The sequence below is a fragment of the Haliotis rubra genome, unplaced genomic scaffold (genome assembly GCF_003918875.1).
Source record: "Haliotis rubra isolate DU_JTF1 unplaced genomic scaffold, ASM391887v1 Scf17, whole genome shotgun sequence".
Taxonomy (NCBI): Eukaryota; Metazoa; Mollusca; class Gastropoda; order Lepetellida; family Haliotidae; genus Haliotis; species Haliotis rubra.
In genome coordinates, this window is record NW_025765669.1 from 2900885 (window position 1) to 2927786 (window position 26902).

Here is a 26902-nt window from a genome sequence, read left to right on the forward strand (position 1 = left end):
GGAAAGAGCGCATGAGGGAGCTATTTCATTTGGTCAAAGTTGTTTGTGAAAGCGATGGTTGTTGTTGTTGGTGTGTGTGTGTTTTGTGTGTACGTGTGATATATATATATAAGTATTCAAACCAACATTCATTGAATCCTGGTATGGCTAAGAGATGTAACTCGACGTCGAAAGACAACCACCTCTGAGAAAATATAAAATTGTTGAATGTTGACGTGGGGACAATAAAGAAGTTTGTTGGTGAAGATGAACAACGGAAGGAATGGGAGTGCAAGGATTAGGAACAGATGGAAACTGTGAAGGGTGGTTGTGTTTGGGAGGATCTGACGCTCGAACTTCAGAAAGCGAGTGATGACAACTGAAAGGTCTTTAAGCGGGTATGTTGGAGGTGGTGATGGTAAAAAAATGGCGAACTGTTGAGGGTAAAGGAGACTGAAGTCCAGGGTGAAGAAGAAAACATTGTGGATGGTATGCTGAAAAAGGTCAGTTGACAGGCGGGTTATATATTTTTGTACCGTTGGTTTGTTGTTTCACGCCACACTCAGCAATATTCCAGTGATCCAGTGATCAACATCATGAGCATCGTTCTACACTATTGGAATACAATGACATGTGTCTTCACGGGTCTATTTGGGACGGAACAATGAAGCTGTGGCATGCCGGTTTTATTGCTTTGTATACTCTATGTTTTGTCTTAAAGTATATATATATCCCCAAAATTTATAACGTAGTACTTCGTAACACGATTGGGTAATCTTCGCGTAAGGTCAGGTCCCAGTTATTGTAGGTATACACACTGAGTGATGACGTCACATATACTGTTATTTGAGCGAATGGTGGATCTTCCATTGCGTGCCAGGAATTAAAAAATGTAAAGGGAAACGCTTCAAGTGTTATTACGTTTTACTGTCAACATTTGTGCTATTCTTGTTTAAATTGCGGACACACTCGGTGAAAGACAAGCTCCTAAAAACATATAAATGGTATTTAAATGCGTAACGTATACCACTTGCTAACTATGTCCAATTTCATTTCTTTCGTAAAGGAAACTATAGCGCTCTATTTCGATAGTGTCATATATCATATTCTTTTCAGTTCCATTTCCTAAACTATTTCAGTTTTTTCTTCCTTACGTCTATACTATAATTTGGAAATATGTTTTTACATGCACTTATGATGTACATGTCCTTTGAGTTTTAAACGTTTTGGGATCATATCGTTAGTAATAACAGTGCAAAAGGAGTATCAGATGAACATTTAACATGAACCATCAGTTGAATATTAATAATATAATGATTTGTATTTTGTCATTGTTTCGTGGTTCCTGTAAAAATGATGCGGTGGAGTAGCCTAGTGGTTAAAGCGTTGGCTCGTCACGCCGAAGACCCGGGTTCGAATCCCCACATGGGTACAATGTGTGAAGCTCATTTCTGGTGTCCCCCGCCGTGATGTTGCTGGAATATTGCTAAAAGCGGCGTAAAACCATACTCAGTCAGTCAGTCCTGTAAAAAACCCAAGCATAATCAACAAAGTAATCGTGTTTCTTATTTTGTTCCCGCTTCCACTGCATAACATTCCAAAGGTAGATACACGAAACGCGATGACGTACTTCACAAACCGCCATGTTTGTGTCATGTGCTGAAGTAGTGGTGAACACTGATTATAGGTACTCGCCTTACGTTCAGTATACGTAGGAACTGAAACACCATGTTCAGGATAAACATGTTATAAAAAGTTTCAAATAATATGCTTATGTTGGTCTTTATTATTACTGGCGCGAATTCTGACGTTTCATGGATAAAACGTGTTCTGTTGAAATCAAGTTTCAGGTTCAAGTGGGACTCTTATCTTCTACGTTCAAATTGAGATTGATGATCGAATTAGATATCATTAGCGATTGTCAGCCCATGATTTAACTACAGTATTGAAGACAATAATTGAATTGTTATTTTCAACGTTTCTTCCTTCCACCGTTCAAGTAAAATAAGTAGGGAGGGAGGTGATGATTGCTCTCTCAGCATTAACAAATGATGGTAGCATTGCATGAGAACATCCAATTGCAACAGCGTGCTATAAATTTGCCAAGCACAATAATGTGGGAATTGTCTGTTTTCTTGTTCTTACTCTGTTTGCTAACTTGACTATACTTTATTGAAAATCATGATATATGGTAGATGTCAACATATCTTAAGGTGTAGATGTATATGTTGATACTTTCATTGTATGTATAGATGGTTAAAAGGCGAATGCAGATTTGGATTCATGATTATTTATGGATACGCGTTTGCAGGAATTGCTGATCGTGAAACGGGCTATCTTTGTGGGGGTATACATGCATTTGAGTATGGATGTGGGTGTGAGTGTGTGTGTGTGTGTGGAAGTGAATGCGGATGTGGAAGTGAATGTGGATGTGGGTGTGGTTGAGGATCTGAATGTGGGTATGGATATATGTGTGGGTGTGAATGAGGATGTGGATGTGAAGTGGATGTGGGTGTGGTTGAGGGTCTGAATCTGAATGTGGGTATGGATAAATGTGTGGGTGTGAATGAGGATGTGGGTGCGGAAGTGAATGTGGATGTAAGTGTGGCTGCGGATCTGAATCTGAATGTGGGTATGGATATATGTACATACATACATACATACATACATACATACATACATACATACATACATACATACATACATACATACATACATACATACATACATACATACATACATACATACAAATATTTGTAAAGCGCTTTTTAACAATCTAATTGCTCAAAAGCGCTATCTGAGTCCACTTTATCCATGTGCAGAGGTGAATAGGTGCGTCTTGAGTCCACTTTTAAAATTTGACAGTTCTGTTTCGGAACGAAGGATGGATGGTAAATTGTTCCAGAGGAAGGGTCCTGCTCTAGAGAAAGACCTGTCCCCATATGACTTAGTTCTAGTTTGTGGTATTTCAAGGAGAGACTGGTCCCTTGAGCGGAGTGATCTAGTTGGGTGATATGGTGTAAGGAGATCCGAGAGGTATTTGTGTGGGTGTGAATGAGGATGTGAATGTGGATGTGGGTGTGGCTGAGGATTTGAATGTGAGTGTGAATGAGAAAGCGGATATGAAACAAAAACGGATGTGGCAGTCGACACATGTATGAGTTTCCTATACATCATCTTAAATATGAATCATTCGGAAGAGGATGTCCTTCAGATAATTCCCAGAGTCTTGAAATGTTTATGAAAATGACGGTTAAATACAACACTGTTTACATCTTTGTAATGTTGCAAACAAAATGGTTACATATCAGCATCCTTCACGTAGGTACCAGTGTGTAAGAGAACCACGGATTCACTTATGCAAGTGATGGAAACGTGGTTAAAGTGGATTGAAATGCAGAGCCTGGGTCTCATTACTCAAAGCGATCGTAGCGCTAAGATGATCGTAACTCCCATACTTTAACATAGACTTACGACTGTCGTAGCGCTACGATCGCTTTGAGGAACGGGGCCCTGGACATGTTTCTTATCAAATGCTCTTTAATGTTTGATGTCTATATATTCAGTAGAATTTTCGGTGCCCTCAAAATGTCACATGCCATTTGTAACGGGAAACTGTTTACTATTTGGCAGAAAACTGTTGAAACATGTTCAAACTTGTGGGTCTTGAAAAATACATACCAGTATTCTTTTAGGGCACGTGGACGCAGGTGACAACTAGCAGAACAATTTCGCAAAGATTCGCAAATCATGCAGTTCTTTGGGTTGAAAAACGACCTAATACCCTGTCAAGTATCTCAAATACTACACTTTTGAAATAAAACGTGCTAATTTTCTTTGAAGATGAAATCCTGCATTTTGACATTCCGTTTTATCCCTGGGGCAAATAAGTAGTGGCTTCGACTTTCATTATGGAGGTTCAACGGGTTTCGCAAGCACCTGGGGTCAATTTTGAAAATGATTCCTGAGTGCATATTCTAAGTTTAACTATTTGTTTTCCATTTTTCGTTTGACAGATATACCCTCCAAGGCGTGTGGCGCCCAGAATTGAGAGCATTCGTCAGTCTCGCCGAAATTCAGGGTTCATGTGATTTAAGTCCATTTCTGGTGTTCACCACAATATCGCTGTTTGATTTCAGTGTTGTGAACAAATGTTTCACCCGCATCTCGTGGCACATCTCTGGTGAAGTAAGGAATCGTGCTTTTTATTTTGTATTTACAAGACACGAAAAAGAAGTCCGTTTGGAGTACAAAGACCCTTAACTTGGATATACCCGTGAAGGTCCGGCTTAGAATATTGATCTTCAGTAACCCATGCTTGTCATAACAGGCGACTAACGGGATCGGGTGGTCAGGCTCGCTGAGTTGGTTGACACGTCATCGGTTCCTAATTGCGCAAATCGATGCTCATGTTGTTGATCACTGAATTGTCTGGTCAAGACTTGATTATTTACAGACCGCCGCCATATAGCTGGAATATTGCTAATATAACTATATTGCGAATAAAACTAAACTCACTCACTCACTTAACTTGGATATGTTTTCTATGGTGGCTGTGTTGTAAGGGTACCTATTTTTATTGACGTAAGGAAGGATATGATTGTCCTAAATAAAGTACGGACATGACATTTATTTATGATCGCATGTTCGGAGAGATTACTGTACTTGTAACTGCGACAATAACTTTGAGGTACAAAGTGCTCATTGCAGACGAACATCTCGACGCGAAATTTCACCGATGTGTTATATATTTCAAGAAAAGCACCAACCGCATCGAAATGACAAACATATGAAACATGCATGTACCTGCCTATATGATAAACTTATAATGAACTTGTGTAATTGCTATTACTTTTACAACATAAAAGTATTATCTACAGCTCTATTGCATGCCTATGCAGGTTTGACGTACGTTGTATATTCCTGAAAGTCGTTATATAGATACATGTACTATTAACAAACGTAGGGATGTTCGATGAGAAAGTGCCACAACTATTGATAGTTTATATCTTTAATGAGATATACATAGTTCATCCGTGTAACAGAGACATCTGACTGAGATTTTCATCAGTCGTTGAACGTCTGATGGCCATAGAATATGTTAGATGATTGGCCAAAGCGTCAACGTGTCCCTCACGTCGTTTACCATGAAACGTCAAACGAATAATGTTGCGTGAATCCGTCCAATATAGATCTGGATTCATCCAAAAACATAGCGTTTGCCTAACGACGATTGGTCCACTGCTGCCGTTCTTGACGCTATCGACGCCATGGACACCATCGACGTCTTGCAGTTACGTGATGGTCGTCAATTATTGTGGGAAAACACGTTGACGTCGGGCTTGCATGTTCCATCTGTATAGCCTTTAGTAAAATATAGGAGCGACGGGATTAAGCATTCGCTCGTTTCCCCAATGGGTACAATGTGAGAAGTTCATTTAATTTTTCTCCACCTCTTTGCTGGAACATTGCTAAAGCGGCATAAAACTCGACTCACTCAGTCACTAGTAAAATATATGCGTGTCGATCTGTCTATCTGCTTGTCTGTTAGACAGAGCGGCGAATAATCGGCCCATTAAACAGGAACGTCAAAACCAGACTCCATCTGCAACTATTTTGATACGACGGTCCCATCTCGTTGTTTCAAATAAGTTAACGCTCATGGTTTGGTCAGAACGCCTAGCATGATGTCCTTGAAATTTACTTAGAAGTTGGAACAACATGAATATATGACATTCTTTATGGATAACAGCTTCTTTTCGTTCTTCATCACGGCGTTTCAGAGCTTATCCTTGCTCCTTCATCAGATGTGTTGTACTGATTGAACTCAAATATTGCATCCTCTCCATGTTGGTGTCCACCTGAAGAAGGAGCAAGAATATTCTCTGAAACGTCGTGATAAAGAGTAAAATGAAGCTTGTATCCATAAACAATCCATATCTCCGAATGTTTTCATCATAGATACGACAGAGAGGAAATTTACTGAAAAAATAATCAAGTAAGTTAATGTCAGCAGCACTGTAACGGCGTGGATTATACAAAATGGCCGGCTTTTGTTTAACATATAAGACCCGTTAGATAGGTTGTTAATCAAACTATGATAAATTTAACCGACAATACCAGACAGTTGTTAATCTGTTGAGTCATTAGTAAATCTGCACAGCAATTTCCAAAACGCAGATTCTGACGCAATTAACGTGTTTTGTGTGTGTGTGTTTGGTTTGTCCAGATATCGACCCTTTAAGTAATCTTGTCGATTTTACTTGTAAAATGCCGCAATCGTCAATAGGCCGCCCCAAGTATATATTAAACAGTAATTTTAAACATACGAAAAAACACTGAAGCAAAAGAAAGCTAATATTGACTCTGTTTCAACTTTATTCTGTAAACTCCCCCGCGAATATTACCCAACTTTACAATAACCATGTATTTAGGGGTATAAAGCAGCCATTTAAGAGTAAAAACACCCGTAGCACGCTTGTAACAAAGATAACCTGAATATATATTTTTAGACTAAATAGAAGTATTATTTCATTCAACGCACACATAATGATGCGGTGTGGCAATCAATCACAAAGGATGCACTTGATTACTCTGATATGATACAGGTTCAGTGTGCAAAAGTATCATACCGAACGTATTTAGATGAAAATCAAAGATCATTATTCACGAATGGTCTGCCCATTTTGGTTTTGGTGGTTTTTGCACATCATTTTCGTTTTCACAATGATGTGTACAAAAATACACCTCTCATAAACAGTGAACATTGTCATACACGAGGGTTATCTGGTTTGATGTGAATTCGGGTGATGTCATGTTAAAGATTCGGAACTAACTCATTGCTTTGGAGCAGAAAATACACGATTGAAGTATATATAGCATCTGCCTAAATGGAAAGCAGATAGTGGTTTCAATGATTTGTATGCGGCTCAGCAGGTAGTTATTGTATGAGGGTGTATCTGGTGATGAATTTCAAGTGGTGGGAGGTAGAATTGCAATATTCCCGCTTTGTGACGGTGATGGTGGACGATGAGGTCAAATTGGTTGTGTCGTCATCGATGGAAATAGCGGTGAGAAGCTTCAGGTGTATTGAGTGGGTGGTTAGAGGATCTGGGGAAATTGCGAGACGGGTTTTTGAAAGGGAGCGTTCTACGTTCTGGGGGTACTTTGAGATGGACATTGGTGGTGCGGGTTTGTTTGGGGCTTTTTGTAGTGGTTGGTGAGTGGTCTCGGGTTCTCTTTGAATTAGAGGTTTGGGGTGGGTGGGGGTGGGGTTCTGAGGTTTTACTTACAGTGATAAGAGATTGGGTTTGAGGGATCTGTGGGTTTTGAGTGATGTGAGGTGGGGGTGGGTTGTTTGCTTTTCTTATGATATGAGATGGATGGTGGTCAGGCATTTGGGGTATTTTTGCTTAAAGGACTTGGCGAGAAGGGGTCTGGAGTATTGTTTCTTATAGGACGTTGGTGATGGGGGGGGGTTGTTCTTTGTGATGGTTAGTGGTGGCTGTGTGGCAGGGGGAGGTGGGGTAGCCTGGTGGTTAAAGCGTTCCCTTATTACGCCGAAGAGTCGGTTCGATTCCCCACACAGGTACACATGCGTGAAACCCATTTCCGGTGTCCCCCCGTCGTAATATTGCTGGAATATTGCTAAAAGCGGCGTGAAACTAAACTCACTCACTCATTGATTGTATGGGCGGATACATTTTGATCGCTGGTTCAAGTGTTAGAAGTCTTTGCTGGTGTGAATGTGACAATGTAGCGGTGGGTGTGAAAGTTGGAGTTTTTTAAATGAAATGAAACCAGGATCCTTAAAGTGGTTGTGTAATGGATGGTGGAGGAGTGAGTGACTCGGGTTTTACCTCGCCTTGACCAATATTCCAGCAATATCACGGCAATGGACACCAGACAACCACACAATTTACCCATGATGGGAATCCAATCTAGGTCTTCGGTGTGAAGAATGAAAGCCTTAAAACCAATAGGCTACCCCATGGTCTTTATAGTCATGTTCACGGAGGTGGTTGCGATGGTTGTGACAAGGAGTTTTGGAAATTGAGAAAGATATAATGACGTATCCAGAACACATTTCCATAGATAGTGGAACAAAGATACACCAAGTAAATATATGTGCAAGGCACACAAATACGTGTACCATGAAATGTAAATGTGTCGGTTTTGTATTCATTCATTGTTCAGAAATTACAAATTCAGCCCTCATCCATTGCGTTGATCAAGTTTCATTTCTCCAGATCGTTTTCTAAAATTACACTAGCTAAAAATCTAATCACTACTCGCGTTTAATTTGCACATGATTAAAACCGTGATATTATGTTTTCCAATTTCATTTTGCTATAAATCAGATCTGTATTGCATTCAAGAATCCAGTTCGAATTTCAGGTTTGGGTTTTTGGTATAATTGGTGTCTTTTCAAGAACGTAAACTGACGGTGAATGGCATTAAGTGGCCTCAAATAGATGGAAACCGACACCTGTAAATATCCGGTTGGCTATGGCATTTCGTACAGTAAATATCAAGCTGTTCATCAGGTTATATGTTCAGGCTCTTTGCTTGTGAAACTGATGCTGACTTGAAATCAAACACTACATAGCCCTAATATTAATTCAGTTTCATGTTTTGTAAGAAATAATTCCTATCTACCTCAATCGATGATGATATACACAGATGTACACGCTTTCAGAATATCCCTGTAATTATAGTAATCTGAACATTCCGATCACTGTTGGACTGATTCAGAACATATCTTTGAGTGTATTTGAGGATTTCTGCTTTTAAAGCGAAATATGTTTAACGGAAATTGTACTAAAACACTAACGATTAAGTAAAGCGTTCATGTGCGCGCCTGTGTCTGTGTGCGTGAGTGCAGGCGTGCGTGTGTGTGTGTGTTGTTACAAAAAGGCTTGTAGAAGAAAGCAACTCTCTTACAACCACAGTTTCAGAATCTTCTTCAAACATCAAAATCCTGTTGGAAAACATATGGCGATTGGATCTTTCAGACATTTGTTGAATAATTTCACACCAGAGCTTCGAGCGACAAATGCACTGTGCACTTTTAAATCAATTCTCAAAACTCGCATTTTCAGCAAAGCCAAAAGTACTTATCATTGTCCATGACCAAAAACGCACGCACACATACACACGCGCGCACGCTCACACGCACAAACACTATAGTTTTGAGTTTTGAGACGTCATTTGCTTAAAAGTTTAAGAGAAAGACAATGATCACGACGTGTTTGTTTGGCATTAACAAGCAACAGACGTGATTATGTCTAATCACTGTGACCCTCGGACGCACATAACTGCCTGCATCGTCCTGATGATAGCGTTGTGTTCCGGTCAATTTCCTCTGGCAAGTAAAATAGCATTGGACGTTCGAGCGCTTTTGTCCTGGTTCATCCAACAGATGTTCAACTGAGCTGATGGTACGTCGTTTCGATTCCCAAGGCTGTACTTCGATGTTCCAATCCCATTGATAAATGAGATGTTTAAGGACAAGCGCTGACCTCACCCCTCACCTTATCACCTCACAAAAGGTTGCCAAAAGCACCGAAACGGAATGGAAGTCGGAAGAGGTTGTTTATTCTTTAACGTCGAAGTCGCCAATATTATGACGAAACAAAGCCAGTTCAGAAAGGCCTAAAACTGCGTACTTGCTGTTTCAATGTTTAAATATGTGAGAAATCTAATCAAAGAACGATCATATAAACATGTAATAGTGAGAAGGATATTGTGGACAAACAGCACAGTCATGCATTCAGCATGTAGAGATGTTGCGACATCCGAGCAGTGAGAGAGCCCAAAGATACCCATTCATACTCAACATCGGCAGTTGAATCGGAAACGTATAAAACGCGCAAGTTATTTTTGACACGGGAAAAGTAACAGTGGCGCACGCTGAGGTCGTATTCTGACTACTGATTGCCGTAGGCGTCAATTAAGATTCAAATTCTCACTTTTATCGAAAAACGCTTGGCTTTTAAGTGACACTGTGTTGTCAGGATCTATTGAAACCCGATCGGTCATTTCCGAGAGACTTCCTAGTTCAGCGAATGTGATCTTTAACTTACACCAGAAATGGAAGCCTCGAACAACTTGGCTTTGAATTCTGTTGAATACAAATCTGAGTCAATACCAATCTTTTGTATCAAGTTCCAGTGCGGTGTAAACGATGAAGTGCTGTTACAATGTGAAGACCATGCTCACTTGTCAAATCTTTCAGCGAAAGGGGCATTTAGCATACAGGCGCTCTGGAACAGAGTGTTAAAAAATCTAATTGATTTAAAGGTTCATTTGGCTATTTATACCCAGTCAACAGAAGTTTCTGACTTTTTGTAATCCAGAACTTCTGACAACCTTTTAAACAGCTCTGTGTCCTTGAATTTTAATTTTGTTTCTTTGTAATACGGAAATAGTAAAAGGTTATCATAACATGCTGTATCAGTCCATGACATAAACAGTCTGTCGGAGAAACTGATGGAAGCATGCCTTGGGAAATGTTTCTAACTGAATTTGAATGAAAACCCACTCAAATTCGCGGCTATTGTGAAGGTGTCTAACAAAGATTGTGTGCTGCACTTTGTGAGAGCAGCTTGAGCATGCTTTCATATTCTAAGTAAAAACAAGGACAGAACTTACCATGTCCTCGTTCAGTAGAATAACCTCATCAATACGTTCATCGATGTTAGGAGATGAGTACAGGTGGTGGTTGCAGTTCCAGAAAGGGCTGGATGCTGCACAATACGCTTAGTTCACTTTTGAATCAGCATGACGTTGTACACGCACTTTAAGGATCACCTTTCGAATTAACATAGTCATTCTTGTGATCAGTCCAGTGATATCACAGACAAAACCGAAGGATTGTAATATTTCTCTATGCGTACATTTGTCCCGTTGACAACACGTATGATCATGATTATATATTATATATTTTATGAGATGCACAATGTCAAAACGAGACTTAACATAAGCGAGGACGTATCGTCAATCCATTGAAAGTTTTGGTAGCCTTTCTGGCTAACAAACTGCCAGCGTCTACCGAAAGACGTCGTTGCAGCCATTGTCACGAGAAATGTCACGAGAAATGTCACACGCACAAACAATGCCGCTGATTTGGAAAATGGTTTACTTCTCCTTCGGGAACCATTTGGATTGTATAAAATTAAAGAAAACTGTACCCTGGGTCGTTTAACGAACTCACACGACTACAGAAACGGTTGTTGATGAATGGCTTTACAACTTACAATCAATGAGCGCCCACTGTGTCGACATGAGGGAATAGTTCATTGCTTAGGAACATTTGGTCAAAGTGCCATACCCTATGAATAAAACAACAGAAACAAAAAAACTAGAGAAAAAGCAAACAAAAGAACTCCCAACATGTTCCTGGATCTGAAATTTGCAAACAAGGGTATTGATGTTTTACACCCTTGGTAACATTCTCTGGAATAAGTCAGTTTCGGCAATGCTACAGAAACACCATCAGTTTCAATATCCCACAGCAAGACATTTTCATTCCAAGCTGTTCATTTATAGGACGGTATTGCGGGACGTGCATTCGGCAGCTCATGATGTACCAATCCACTACTTGTGGCTACCATCCTGTTATCCAACTGCTTACTAAAGAAATCAAATATAATTGTTGACAGAGTTTGTCAGATATTTAAATATAACCCAAGATGACACGGGCGGGCTGCGACCAACTGGAATGACAACTTGTAGTCATTATGGATGTTGTCGAAGTATATGTTAAACAATATGCATAAGTAACATATGTTATATTTGGGATTACACTTTCTCATTAAAGTACAGATTATAGTACATTTGTTGGGTTGAGTCCCATCCGGGATTCGAACCCACACCCTCAGATTCAGGCACCTAATCGCCAGCACACAATGTCAGCCGCCTAACCCGCTCAACCACCGTGGCTTCCAGCCGATTCCAACCAACAAACATACTAGAATAAGTACTTTACTTAGAAAGTGTAATCCCAAATATAACATATGTTATATTTGACAACTTTCTGAATGGTGGGGCGGTGGGGTAGTCTAGTGGTTAAAGCGTTGGCTCGTCACGCCGAAGACCCGGGTTCGAATCCCCACATGGGTACAATGAGTGAAGCCCATTCTGGTGTCCCCCGCGTGATATTGCTGGAATATTGCTAAAAGCGGCGTAAAACCAAACTCAGTCAGTCAGTCAGTTCTGAATGGTTTTGTGTATTAAAATGCAAAAGGAGCAGATATTGAATAACTTCGGAATGGGTTCAGTGCTTTATGTCACAGGTAAAGTTGACAAAGTGAAAACGAACCTTCTGTCCAGCCAAATCCCACTAAATCCCTGCCTCAATGGTTAACCATGATCCTTTATGAAAATCAAGGACCTGCTTCATATTCACAGAAAGTATTTGAGACAAGTGGAAATGTGAAAAGCTAAAACGATTTTCTTGACATGTATAAATTTAGGAATCGAAACCATTATAACTTAAAGCATTTATTGTTTCAGGTGAATCTGAACCAGGAATTTAATTTAAGTAAAACTTGTATAAGTAGGTATATCTCTTTATGCTCATTTGAAATGTTTAATCAATCATTGGATGGGTGAAGTACATGAAATCATTCGAATCTGTTCAGGGTTCGTTGTCTTGTCAGACTCTCTGATGATTTCCACATCACAGACCCAGGTTCACTTATGCCAAAAGATTCGATTTTTTTCAATTTTAAACAACACCATTCGACACGACAAGCATAAGTAAACATCTCATTCTTACCTATGCACAAATTGGCACCAAACCCTGTGAAATGGCTATATATCGATCTTCATTTTCAAGAGTTCAGGAAGATTTATCGTAAATTAAGCAAATGCCATCTAATGTTTACGGATGACACTCTACGTGAAATGCAGAATGCCTTGGTGGTTACATCATTGTGACATTTGTTGATAAGACACTTTGACAAGAAGGAGGTACGTCACATGTCACCAAACGTGCTGTCATCAGGTGAACAATTGACTAGACTTTGCACGAGTTTATGACGGGTGCCATCGGAGGGGCAGGATACGCTCACATTTTCGTGAACACCTGGTATCATCACTATTTTATAGTGATTCAGAAACACATGCTCTGTCATCGTATCACATAGTGACAATCAGTGTATTGTCTGGCTCAGACTCAATTTGTTTACAAACAACACCATACAGCTGTGCTGAAACAAATATCTGCTCATACTATAGTCACAATACAGTTGACTGCTTTTGGCAGACATTTCTTATGAATGTGGGAAGGGATTTGTAGCTTCTATTTCTGTACAGGAATAGGAATTTCCGCTTGGATTTGCAAAATCAAAAGAAGTTAATTTGGATGTATTAGTTTGTCGACTTAAACTTTGGATATGTACAATCGAGCATGGTCTTTCGAAGATTTCAAAGAGCGTCAATAAAACTCTTGCTCTGAGGTTCAAAGCCGTAGTAAAGCCTTTACAATGTTGCATTGTCGAAACATGAATGGCACTTCTAAATATGATACATCAGTGATACAAATATACAATATGATATTATTAATAATGACCAATAAAATTTCCCATGTTGACTTCCATACCTGTGTTTTTACGTGATCTTTATCACGTGAACATTTACTTGCCCATGCTTGTTATCATTTACTATTGTCACCAGTGGAGCCTTATGACGCTCGCCTTTCTGCGAACATCTACTTGTTCTACTCATACGGCATTCGTTGGGTGCACTCGATACAACAATGGTGTGTGAAAGAAGGGAATTTCATTTTGAGATTAAGTAGCATTGTCACGTGTTACTGTGCTGTCTTCTAACCTTTGGGTACCAATCGATGGCTTCCTTTAAGGTGTATTTGCACAATGAGGCGGAATGCCGTTTACCACAGTGATGACACATTTAGAGTCCTGACAAAAAAGAATGAATTAGTTTCGAGTAAAACGCCTATTTCTAAACATTAAACGTCGTTTACTTTATAGCGTATATATGTATGTAAATTTCCAATGCTATTAGGATTGGTAGGGGGTCCCGAGGAGTAAATGTCAAAAACATGTTTTGACATGGATTCTGGAGAACAATCTTTTCGGTTGGCTGAAATATTCAAAATTTGACAATGTGTTTTTTCCTCACTGAATAATTCACAGCGATAAAACCATTTCCGTTACCGTAGGAAATAGCTCTAAAAGCAGTGTCCATTATCCAATTCCGCCGTGTGTTGGCAGCTTTGGCAGGAATATAAAATGACAATGTATTCAAAATTGATTTTATTCCACGTTTTATCTTTGATAGGCATGGATCCGTAAATTTGGTGAAAATACAACGGCTTTTATTGGTCTGGATCCGTCAAAAACACATTCTAGAATATACAACTCCAAAGGTGTGAGGATGTCCATTCATCTTCCAACTTGCAACGTTAAACTATATACACGATACTTTATAACTGTTTATTGACCCGTGAAGATCCGGGTTAGAATTGGCCTTCAGTAACCCATGCTTGTCGTAAGAGGCGACTAACGGGATCGGGTGGTCAGGCTCGCTGTCTTTGTTGACACATGTCATCGGTTCCCAATTGCACAGATCGATGCTCATGTTGTTGATCACTGGATTGTCTGGTTCAGACTCGATTATTTACAGACCGCAGCCATATAGCTGGAATATTGCTGAGTGCGGCGTAAAACTAAACTCACTCACACACGCACGTTTATTAATACTGGGCCTAAATCTCGATACCTGATATTCCTGCTTATTCCTTAAAATAAATGATATATCAACAGTTTCCTACTCATAAGGATTATGATTGATAATGTTCTTATGGAAGAAGTAAACCTTTATGAACCAATGTCTGATCCGAAGTCAGACACATCTAAGGCGTTCTCTCACTTGTTACCAGACTGTTCTGGATGGAGATTATTCAGATGGAAAACATCACAGTGTTTCTCTGTTGGTGAATGGGCAATCTGTGGTAAAGTGCGGTAACGGTGGTTAACAGACTAGTGCTAGAAAATGGCTCAACTGACGTAGAAATGGAAGTAAATAGCACCGAGACCGTGATAATTTGGGTTTGAATTCATCTTCAGTAAATGATGCTTGCAATAGGAATCGATTCGAGAGGACATGCTCGCTGACTCGGTTGACACATGTCATCCGATCCCATTTGCATTTATTGATGTTGACGTTAGTCAATGCAAATTCTGGTCCACACTCTATTTTCTACATACCACAGCATTAGACACTATCGTATCTATTTCTTCTGCAATAGGGATAACTATATGGTTTGACAACATACAACATGTGCAAATACTTTTTGTTCTGTTTGTTGTTCAACACCGCACCGCAATATCCAAGGTCTCTAAATAATCGAGTCTGGACCAGACAGTCCAATGACCAACAGTATGAACATCGATCTTCGCAAGTGGGATACGATGACATGTCTCAACCAAGACAGCGAGCCTGACCACCTGATCCCGTTAGTCGCCTCTTACGACAAGCATGAGTTGCTGACGAACAACCCTAACACAATGATTACACAATGCCATTTAGAAAGTGGTCAAAAAGACTTTGTGTGCTGGCGATTAGGCGCCTGACTCTGAGGGTGTGGGTTCGAATCCCGGATGGGACTCAACCCAACAAAAGTACTGGAATCTGTACTTTACTAAGAAAGTGTAATCCCAAATATAACATATGTTCCAATCTTCACGGAATATACATACAGCTACTTTTCCGTTTAATAACGACGTTATGGAATATACTTCATGGAACACAGATTATCGAAGTGCAATACCGACTTTTATCAACGAAAGCATGTTCTCTTTGCATAACAACATTCAGTACTACGCAGTGTTTCAAAGTTGTTCCTTAACCTAGTGTCTGGCATGCGTCTCAGAGAAATTATGGATGACAATCTCATGTGTTTCAAAACATAATCGCACACCCCTGTGGCTGATGACTGAGTCCATGTGCAATAACTCATTGTCTGACAGGTCTGTAACTAGCATGGACCCAATTATAGTCACCAGATGGGCCAGTGCGGGACACAAGACCTGACACGTCTTCCTCAAACTGTTCTAACTATTCCTGGATGTAAGATCTTCCTAATTGCACCTACTCTTGTGAATTCGTGAAAAATCATCTGCCAGCATGGCTTCCTGGAATAGCTTCATTTACTATAATCGCTGCAGGTTTTAATGTCAACTTGACGGTTTCAGAACTTCTTTTCATTAAATTCCTTACAGGTTCTCATCAGTTGACTTTAATTCCTTCAAACGACTTCTCAAGACTCATCTGTTTTCACTGCATTTGACCAGCTACTAGTCCCTCATTGTATATATGTATATTATCCACCCACTTTGTCAGAGCTTTAAACATGGGCCTTGTGCATGGAAGAGGCGCATTATAAGTTCACACTTATTATTATATTATTATCAGTCAAACATGCTGGCGTGGCTCTTCATGCTTACGAAGCGGAATTTCTGCTTGAGGTCCAAGGAAATTTTGTAATGAATGTTACGTTTGGCTTCGGATACGTCGATGATCTGATGTCGTTCATTAATGGTATAACAAATAACTAGGCAATGTGCTGAAATACCCAGAAGTAGAAGTAAGAGACATCAGGAAAACTACCTCATTTGTTTCGTATTCAGATCCGTGCGGATCGTCACGATCGTCTCCGCTAGACAGAATGACAAGAGAGATACCTTCTGCTTTCCAGTATCCAGCTTTCTCTAATGTGAAACCCAAGCAGCTTCGCGCTTTGGTCTTTGGTCTTTCGCTTTTTTATTTCACAGCTTTTGAGGTAAAGCTTTTATACGAAGATTTCCTTATACGATTTCCAAGAAGAGTGTTATACGACTCTTGATCAAAAGTCGTTTCATCACGTTTACATCCTTCATGGTTTCTTTCGAAATTTCTCATTGAAGAAGACATATAAAAATGTTACGCTTCTGTGACAAAAAGTATGTCCAATGCAATAAACGAATGATTTATACTTTCACTTTAGCTGTATGGTTTCGTGTCTATGTTTTGGGCGAACAACTGATTTTCCTTTGCGTGTGTTTGTGACAGATGCCGCTGAAGATACAGGATAATAACCTTTCGTGAATTGTCAGTGAGTGCGTTCGGTTGCACGACGCTTTTAGCAATATTCCAGCAATTTTACGGCTGGGGACACCAGAAATGGGCTTCACGCATTGTACCTATGTGGGGAATCGAAAATTGATCTTAGGTGTGCTGAGCGGATGCTTTATCCACTAGGCTACCCCCGCCTCCTTTCGTGAATAATTAGTATCCTTACCATCATATAATGATTCATGTTTTTGTCTTTGACTTTGTTACCTTATTTGCGACTTAATACAGAAGTCAAATTGTACACTCGTCTCTCTTCCTTCCTTTGAGCCTGTAAGTCCCTGTAATGAGTTCATGACTACACTTCAATGCCATTTTAAATACATTCTTGAATACCTACCTTTTTGTCTACCTGACACGTTCCTGTTATAAGACCCAGTCTTTCTTGACGTCACTTTCCTGTTTAATATTATTTGGTTCTAATTTTCTTATGTACAAAGTTACGAAAAAGCTGGCATGTATCTTTATATAACAGACATTTAACACGATTGGCAGATCTCTATTCTTGAAATTAAATTTTAGATGTGTGGCATTGTGGAACTAATTCAACTAAACATTAATTTCATTTTTTTCTTCAAGTTTCATTTTTTATTATCTGTCCGTTCCTATTCCTGATAAAAGCACACTGTTTTAACTTTCCTATTCCTGTCTTAGCCAACTGCGTTGAATGTAGATGTCAAGTGGAGGGTAAGAAGCTTAGATAACGTATGTGCTAGAGTAACATGAACTGTAGTTCTGTGTGCGTCACTGTGCCTGCGATTCACAAGCGGTAAAGGTGTGTTGGAATAGCAGATAGGTTAAAGCGCTCGCTCGTCACGCCAATAAACGGGTTCGATTCCCCACATGGGTACAATTTGTGAAGCCCATTTCTGGTGTCCCCCGCTATGATGCTGCGGGAATATTGCTAAAAGCAGCGTGAAACCATACTCACTCACCCACTCACCCACCCAATAACTCACTCATTCACTCACAAACGGTAATCGATAGTCTATTCATTTTAGGCCCACTTCCTCCAATGCGCAAGGAATACACTCAGCCGCTGACACATACTCACCTATCGTGTAAAACATACTATCCTTCGTCGAATGTCTCTTTTATACGTGGATAATGGGAAGGGGGAGGTCGGGTACACATAGGTTTAAGGCACAGCATTTTTCGGTGCAGAATCACCGAAGTCGAGAGGTTACGTGATCCACCTGGAATTTTATCGAATGCGCGTTGAACCAAACTCGTCCAAATCCAAGTCATATATGAAACGCCAAATCCAAGATGTATCCTGTTACAAACGTAGGCGATATTCAATGAAAGGTTGTCACAACTTTTGATATTTTATATCTTTAATGAGATAAATAGTTTAACCGTATAACAGAGACATCCGACTGAGGTTTTCAATAGCCGTTAAACGTCAGATGACGTTTTCTAGATGATTGGCCAAAGCGCTCTACTGTCCCATGGATTTGCCTCTATTCCCAAGAGAATCACAGAGGCATATTCCTAATCAAAAGTCTGATGTCAGCTTGGTTCATTCCATCACATTCATCCTGTAGGTCAGCGCCAAGTTCTCTGAGAATGGTCGGTCGTTGTTGACGATGACATGCGCGATGTGTGACATGTCTGAACTGAAAGCCGGTCATGGTAAGCTTGTTATGTTCAGAGAATCTCCAGTCGGAGGTAACATATAAAAACCCTGCTTGCTCTTGTGTTGTCTTTCTGAAACACGAAACAATGTCCATGTCGGCGCCGATTTGGTACCACGCGTGTATCTCCAGGAGCTGTCACGGTAGTATCGCCACGTGGTGACACGTCCGTGGATAACATGTAAAGCAGTTCTGCATCCCACAGCGATCCCACTCCACACCATTACTGGTCCATCCCAAAATAATTGTTTAGGAGAATGAAACGCTCATTCGATCTACGCCACTGTCTTTTTGCTATGGTGTTCCAGGACTCATGCGACCATTTGTCTATGCGCACATGCCACAATTTACCAATGATATCCCAACGCACATGCACCCATTTTCCTATGGTGTCCAAGCGAACATGCCAACATTGTTTTAAGGTGTCCCAGCGAACATGCCACCATTTTTTATGGTATCCCAATGCACATGCCACCATTTTTCAATGATGGCAAAACGCACATGCCACCATTGTTTTATGGTGCCCCAACGCAAATGCCACCATTTTTCTATGGTGTCCAAGCGCACATGCCACCATTCTTCTATGGTGTTCCAACGCACATGCTTACATTCCTTGTATTCTTTCCACTTTCATTTATTCTGTATTCCTACGATCGTGCATGTATTGATTTCATCTATACTGCCGCACTGTACAAACACATATTTCTTCTATTCTGCTTCTGTAAACAAACACGTAGTTTTTCTGTTCTGCCCCAATGTGTATACATGTATTTTCTTGTATTCCGCCCCATGCACAGTATGCATTTTTCCCTTTATTGTTTTATATAATTGCTAACGTGCATCCTCCGTAAAAACGTTACGCGCATCCTACAAACACCAATGGAGTATCACACAAAAGTGCGTATTTACGCCAAGCAGACACGCAGATCGGCAGTATTTGCTGTTGATGTGTTCCTTCAGGGCGAAGGTGGTATGTCATGGTAATTAGGGCTGGAGATATTTCAGCCAATAACCTGACAATGCATCATTTTCTCCAACAAATTAAGCAAATAATGTATCTGGTAGTTTCCGTGCAGTGTTCTTCATCCTACCCCCTGGGCTCCACGTTAAACAGGCTTTAAATAGCCAACATAAATACGTAAATCTGAAGTTATTAAGTTTGATCAAAGCTGTTAAGCTTACTTTATTGGTACAGTTGTATACATAAATATAAAAGCATTATCTGCCACGCTTCGAACAGAGGCAATTTTGTCCAATACAGTGCTGGATTATTTCCTGAGAGGTATTTTGATGACGTAAAATGTGTTCTGCAAAATGTGCATCAGCAATCAGCAATCCGGGCTCTGGATTAAATTCTGTAAATGATAATTGTTTTAGACATATCTGCATCAATTGCCTAGTTATAATTTTCTTTTATCTTCTATTTTCTTGTTTCTTCTTCCAGCTGGGCATTGTAAGGGTAGGTAGAAATTGATCCATAATTGGCATTGCTGTTAGCTGAATTAGACAAAAATAAAACACCAATACCAATATTCTATTATCATCCGGTTTGCCTTGAACGGGAGATGCATTAAAGGTAATGACCTTTGCTACGGCGTTTTCATTTTTTAACCGACAATAGTAATACTTTGTTATTGTTGCTGTTTCAAAATCTTGAAAAAAAATCGAAACTAGAGGAAATAAAAATAGATGGCTTTTTCAAGACATAAATCCAATTGCAATTGTTTAATTTGATAGACCTAATGAAATAGGATTATCATTCTGACAAGAGAAGTACGAAGGATTGTTTGGATGTTTGGAGTTGAATCAAAGTGAACGAAATGCATTTACACAAAGAATCATATATTTAAGTCATACAAACATGTATTTTATACATATGCGACATAACATGTCTTTGATATTCTTTTCGTTAACTAATTCTCTCGTTTTACAGTTATGTGTCAGGTACAAGTTTAAAAAACAAAATATTTGGCAGGAAACCGGGTACACTATCATAATTTTCATTTTTTGCACATCGGAGGGCGAAAAAGTCAAATGTTTAACAAGTGACTTGAAAGAGAAAACTAAACAATGAATGACATTGCTCGTCAGTAGAAAGTTAACGCTTTCATTTGTCTAACACAAACTGTTAAGTAAGAATATTATTGTAATTGTTTCTCACACCAAATTGTTGTCACAAAGAAAATATTCCCCTTGAGACATTAATTCCGAACACATATTTTTATTAATTGATGCCATATTATCAATGTATTCTTAGACAACATCAAAGGGGAGAGAATGTAAGGTAAGTCGTGAGATTTCACGACGCATCCCAGGTTGTTAGCGGTCTTGGATATGAGCGTCTTGCTGGGGAGGCTAGACATCTAAGTGCCCGCTGGCCACTTAATAAGACAGGTCAAGCTGTCCTTGTCCAACACGGACTCATGCCGTGTCACCACCGGCGTCATCGCCATCGACATGTGTCGGGCTTTAGTTGACTTAGCAGTGTAAGTCTCTTGTAGTCTTGGTGCATCATCGTCAAAAGCGATGCTAAAGTTGAACATGCTCTGCTAATGTGTTATTGGTTTCTGTGTTAATATATGAGACCACTTATAATACGTTTGTGAGTGAGTTTAGTTTCACGCCGCTTTTTTGCAATATTCCAGCAATATCACGGCTGGGAACACCCGAAATGGGCTTCACACATTGTACCCACGTGGGGGATCGAACCCGGGTCTTCGTCGTGACGAGCGAACGCTTTAACCACTAGGCTACCCCACCGCCCCATTTATATTAAGTACAGGAAGTGATTGTACAAGCAATAAATATATAAAAGATGAGCCCAGATATTTCTTCTTGTGAAAGTTCTTTTATCTTACCAAGTTACTTCGCCTGTCAAAACCTGTTTATATATTTATATCTGTTTCAGTATAAAAGCATATATAACTTACCGCAAGTAACATACGAAGATGGAATCACACGTATTAAAATCCTGCTCAGAACCTGTTTTCTTATATAAAACTTAAAACTGTCTTAAAACTAAACCTCACACAAAGGATAACAAATTAAATAGGTAGCTTCAAATATGAGTCAGTGTCCTAGTTTGCCGTGTTCCTCGCGAGATTAATATTGAGTTCAAGGGCAAGAAATCTTGTACCTAAATGAATATTATATATAATGGAATATATCTGTAATATGAGCTTTCTTATTCTTATTATCATTTGTGTAGCAATATGAGAGAGTCCTACATTTTGATCACGAATCTGAATAGATTTGTCAGCCAGATATAAATTGTGCTGGTCGTTTTATGGAGAAAAGTAGGCCAAATTTCGTGTACGCTAACGTCACGGTGATATTTCGGTCAACTTTGAGCGAGAAAAATGTCCAGAACGATGTTGCTTGATGTAACAATCAACCCTATGTTGCTCCACGCTGCTTTTAGCAGTACTCCAGCATTATCACGGCGGGTAGATACCATTGTACTGGATCCTTAATGAAATTTTGATGAGACTGTGCACAGAATGAACATTTGATTATTTTCCCATATAAACATAGAGAAGGCAGATTTGGCGAAGATTAGAAAAATAGAAGAATACAGATTGAGGTGAAAGGGTAAAGAATGTTGAAATGTGGAAAACGAATCTCTTCGAAATATGTCTATATGAGTTTGAAACAGTTCATGTTTACCTTGCTAGGAAAAAGTGACACACAAAACGTAATGAATGTGTCAGTATTTTTGCTTTGAGCGGGAGAGATTAGAACATAGAATCATTCATTTCTTTCATAGTTTCATAAGCCTTGTTGCCGGTTGCTAATGAACCTGTTATGTGAATTCGTCTCGGCTTAATGTCATATTAAGAAACAAAACAACCAAATCTTTTTCATACCCGTGAATAGGTAATCTCCATTAGGTCGTGCATTGAAATATATCAGATATGTCAAAAGCATGTGATTACGAATCACTATGAAACAGTGATAATATCATGCGTCTGCGAAACGTTGAGCGTATCCTGCACCAATTGTCCCGTCACAAACATACGCTAAGCCAGTTAACTGTTTAGCTGAAAAAACACGGGACATACAGTAAAATTCAAAAGTGAAATTGCTTGGGCATTATTGTTGTAACCGTCAAATCTGGAAAAAGTCATACACGTATCCCCGATGAAATCAGTTGAAGCTTAACTAAGGCCTTGACTGAGTTTGGATTTACACCGCTTTTAGCAATATTCCAGCAACATCACGGCGGGGGACACCAGAAATGGACTTTACACATTGTACCCATGTGGGGATTCGAACCCGGGTCTTTGGCGTGACGAGCTAACGCTTTAACCACTAGGCTACCCCAGCGCCCCTAACTAAGGCCTTGAATGTTGTGATCCTGATCAAACACTTTTGAGAAATAGTCTTGGACAACAAAGGATTGAACTGCATCAATACTGATTACAAGTTGATTACAGTTGAGTCAAACGTTGCTGGATAGTGATTGAGTGAGTTTAGTTTTACGTCGATTATAGCAATATTTCAGCAGTATCACGATGGTGGACACCATAAATGGACTTCACACATTGTTGGGAATGGAAACCGGATCTTCGTCGTGAGGAACGAACGCAAACTGAAACATGAGTCTCATTAACCTATTCAGACAATGACCTACTTCTCAGCCGATCCGAAGTTTCTCGTGTGAAAGTGAAAATAGACATCACAAACAACTATGGTTACACTGAATTCCAATTCCTTGTTTCATAAGAACATATTATTTACAAATGAATTTTAATTTTAAACTTTAATAACTACGTATGTCTATAATTTATGGCGAGGTGTAAGCAGCATGACCTTAACTAAGACGTCACAGACTGCCCCAGTTTGATGAGGTCGTAAAATGATTCACAATGCATCTGGCTCACTGGTTACACCTGTGATGTGTTTTTTGCACTTATTCTGACTAGTTCTGTTACGCACAATGTGATTGATATAATATCACGTCCGTACAAGACCGCCAAACTTTTCTAGCGGCAGAGCCTCGTTTTGAGAATGCCATGATTTCCAGGTTTCTGTTTGTCAGAGCTGACTGTACGACAGAGCACGCTGCAAGACATCGTAGCAAGGATTATAAGGAGCGTAGTGTTGCAATATACAAGTGCTTAGATGTATCAATAATACTGATTAATATTTATGTATCCAGTTAAATGAATTGGTCTCTTAATTCTGGACTGGTTATTGTACTAAGTTGCGCAATAGGACGGAAGCCAGTCAACAGAAAACGAGACTGTTGTGTAATCAATATTAATGTTTTGATTTGTTTAACCACTCGGCTACCCAAGTGGTATTTGCTGAATAGCGTCTTTTTACATTTATTTTGTAACATATAAGGTGGTCACTCATGTTTCAGGTGGGTAAATCAGCGGAAGGGAATTGTCCTTTTGATCATGGTTTAATGAAAACAGATAATCGATATATGTCGTTAATACGTCATACTTAAAGAGTTTGGATAAATGCCCAGTGTGTAGGCTGCACATCCGTGTTGAAACTGGTGTCGTATCTAGTTGGCTATTGTAAAACCAAACATTAGCGCAAAAGTGAATATTCTTTTCGTTTTAACTTTAATGAATTGTGGTCTCTCGAACCCATCGCCATGACCATATATCGCCAGTTCTGAAATCCCTTCACTGGCTTCCAGTAAAGTACAGGATCTACTTCAAGATTCTGCTACTGACTCATAACTGCCTCTACGATGACCAGTCCTGTGACTACCTTCGCCAGCTTGTACATCTGCATGTACCCACCAGAGCTCTTAGATCAAAAGATACGTTAAGACTAACACAGCCAAGCACTAAAACATCAATGGGTGATAGAGCCTTTTCTGTAGCAGCACCAGCTCTGTGGAACAATCTTCCAGTCACCCTCAGACGAACTGAGTCACATTCACAATTCAAGAACTTGCTCAAAACCTACTTCTTCAAGATGGCTTCTGAATAGAACTCTTTTCACACTTATTGTGTTTTTAACGATGTTATGCAGCGCCGTTGAGCATCTATGATGGAAACTAGGCGCTATACAAGCCAATTATTATTATTATTATTATTATTAATATTCTTAAATGTGGCGGTAAATCCCATTTTACCTTAGATCCCCTAAGGATGCTATGCAACATAGTTCGTTCTGTGTTAATGTATAACCAGCCCGTGCGTTATTAGCTCGTGTAAATTGAGACCTAAGTCTAAGAACTTAGTTCATCAACATTATAACAACATTATCTTTAATCATCCCGTTGTAATATATCCACGATCTTTCCCATTTAACGATTTCTTCAACCTTCATGATACCTTCACATTGAAATAGGTTTATTGATCATATTTCCATGCGTTTTATTAGCTCAATTCATTAAAGTTAAAACGAAAGAAAACATTTCGATAATCATAGGGATATTCATCTCGAGACGGTTGTTTGTCATTTAATTAGTTTAAGATTAATATAAACTACAACCGCATCGAAACAATATGAAAAGAATTATTGCTCAACATTATTTCTAAATTAAAAAGTTCTAGCAATAAATATAGATTAAAAACAACTCATGTCTTTTTGAAAACGATAATCATTTAATTCTACATTCAGACATATCAGGACGTAATATTTTCGAACTTTTCAGGTTTTACATGTACGTTATATCCCAAAGTTGCCAAATATCACAGTTGAAAGGTAGCTTTTGAAGTTTCAATCTGTGATGCTACGTCTAGTCACGCCATCTATCGTGATAGACAACTTGTATCTCTGCAGTTATCTCCCCTGGGCATACGCCATGCAAAGATTCTGAATTAACAGAGGCAAAGAACTTCCGTTTGGTTACTTATTAGCTGGCATGCGATCATTATGAAAATAGATTTGCGTTTATATTTGAATAACAGTTACTGGTTTGAGCACTTCATGTAGAATGTCATTGTGCAAAATTTATCTTCTAATGAAATCCATTGAATATTCCGGATTAGAGTTTGTCCTCAACATATTATGCTTCTCGTAAGCTCGGTGACTTGAATTGTTAGTGTTACTTCTTACCCGAAGACGTGGGTCGTTGCTCATGATTTCAATCACTAATTAGTCATGCCCAGACTTGATTATTGATTATCGACACACCACTGTCATCTATGTTGTGGTTAAAAAATTCACTCCTCACGCCGAACACCCGGGTTCTATTTCCCACATAGATACAATGTTTGAAGCCCATTTCTTGTGTCCCTCGCCGTGATATTGCTGGTATAATGGTAAAAGCGACGCAACACTAAACTCACTCACTCACTCACTCACTCACTCATGCCTGTATTAAGAATAAAAGTGATTTCTGTAAGTAGTCAGCAATTACAATGGATATTATACAATGACATCAATGTGACCAAAGGCACGACGTCACTTTCCACAGGTCAATTTTACCCCCAGCAACCAAAGCCAGAACATTGTGTTTTCTGCAGCCCGTCAACTGTACATAAACTACATCCATGCCGTTCTGTGACCTTTTCAGCAGCTATTTACCATGTTATTGCTCAGTTAGAGCTTTCAGCTTGTCTCTTCCTTCTTACAAACAATCCCCTCTCCTTCGTAGACTATTTTTATGATTTTCAGTTCAAATGAACAGAGTTTTATTATGATCAATCGATCTCCGTCAGGCTACAAGTACATCGCAGACCAGGGAACAATGACGAACTATGGCTGTCACCGATCCTCAGTTCCATTCTCTATAAACACGGATATGAGATGCTTGTCTGTTGTTGAAAGGAAACGCTGACTTTATCCACATAACGCAGTCAATGAAGTAATCGAAATTTCAGCAACTTTCCAGATTACGTTCTATTTAAGGTTGTTCTTGCCAGAGATTATAATGAATAACGAGTCCTTTGAGCGACAGTTTGATGAAACAATGTCGAAAAATAATATCCGAATAGCATTTAATATCCTGTCGTCGGTTTTGGTTAATCATTTGACAGCAAAAAGAAACATACTGTAACCACAAATACCTCGCCTGAAACTACGATATGGATTATAGTGAAGTGTCAAAATATTTTTAATTTCAATATGTTATGACATGACATGAAGGTCATTAGTGACTACTGAAATATCAAGCCATGTGTTTGCATTTTAATATAACGCTTGTCCATAGAGTCTTGATTCACACTGCTCTG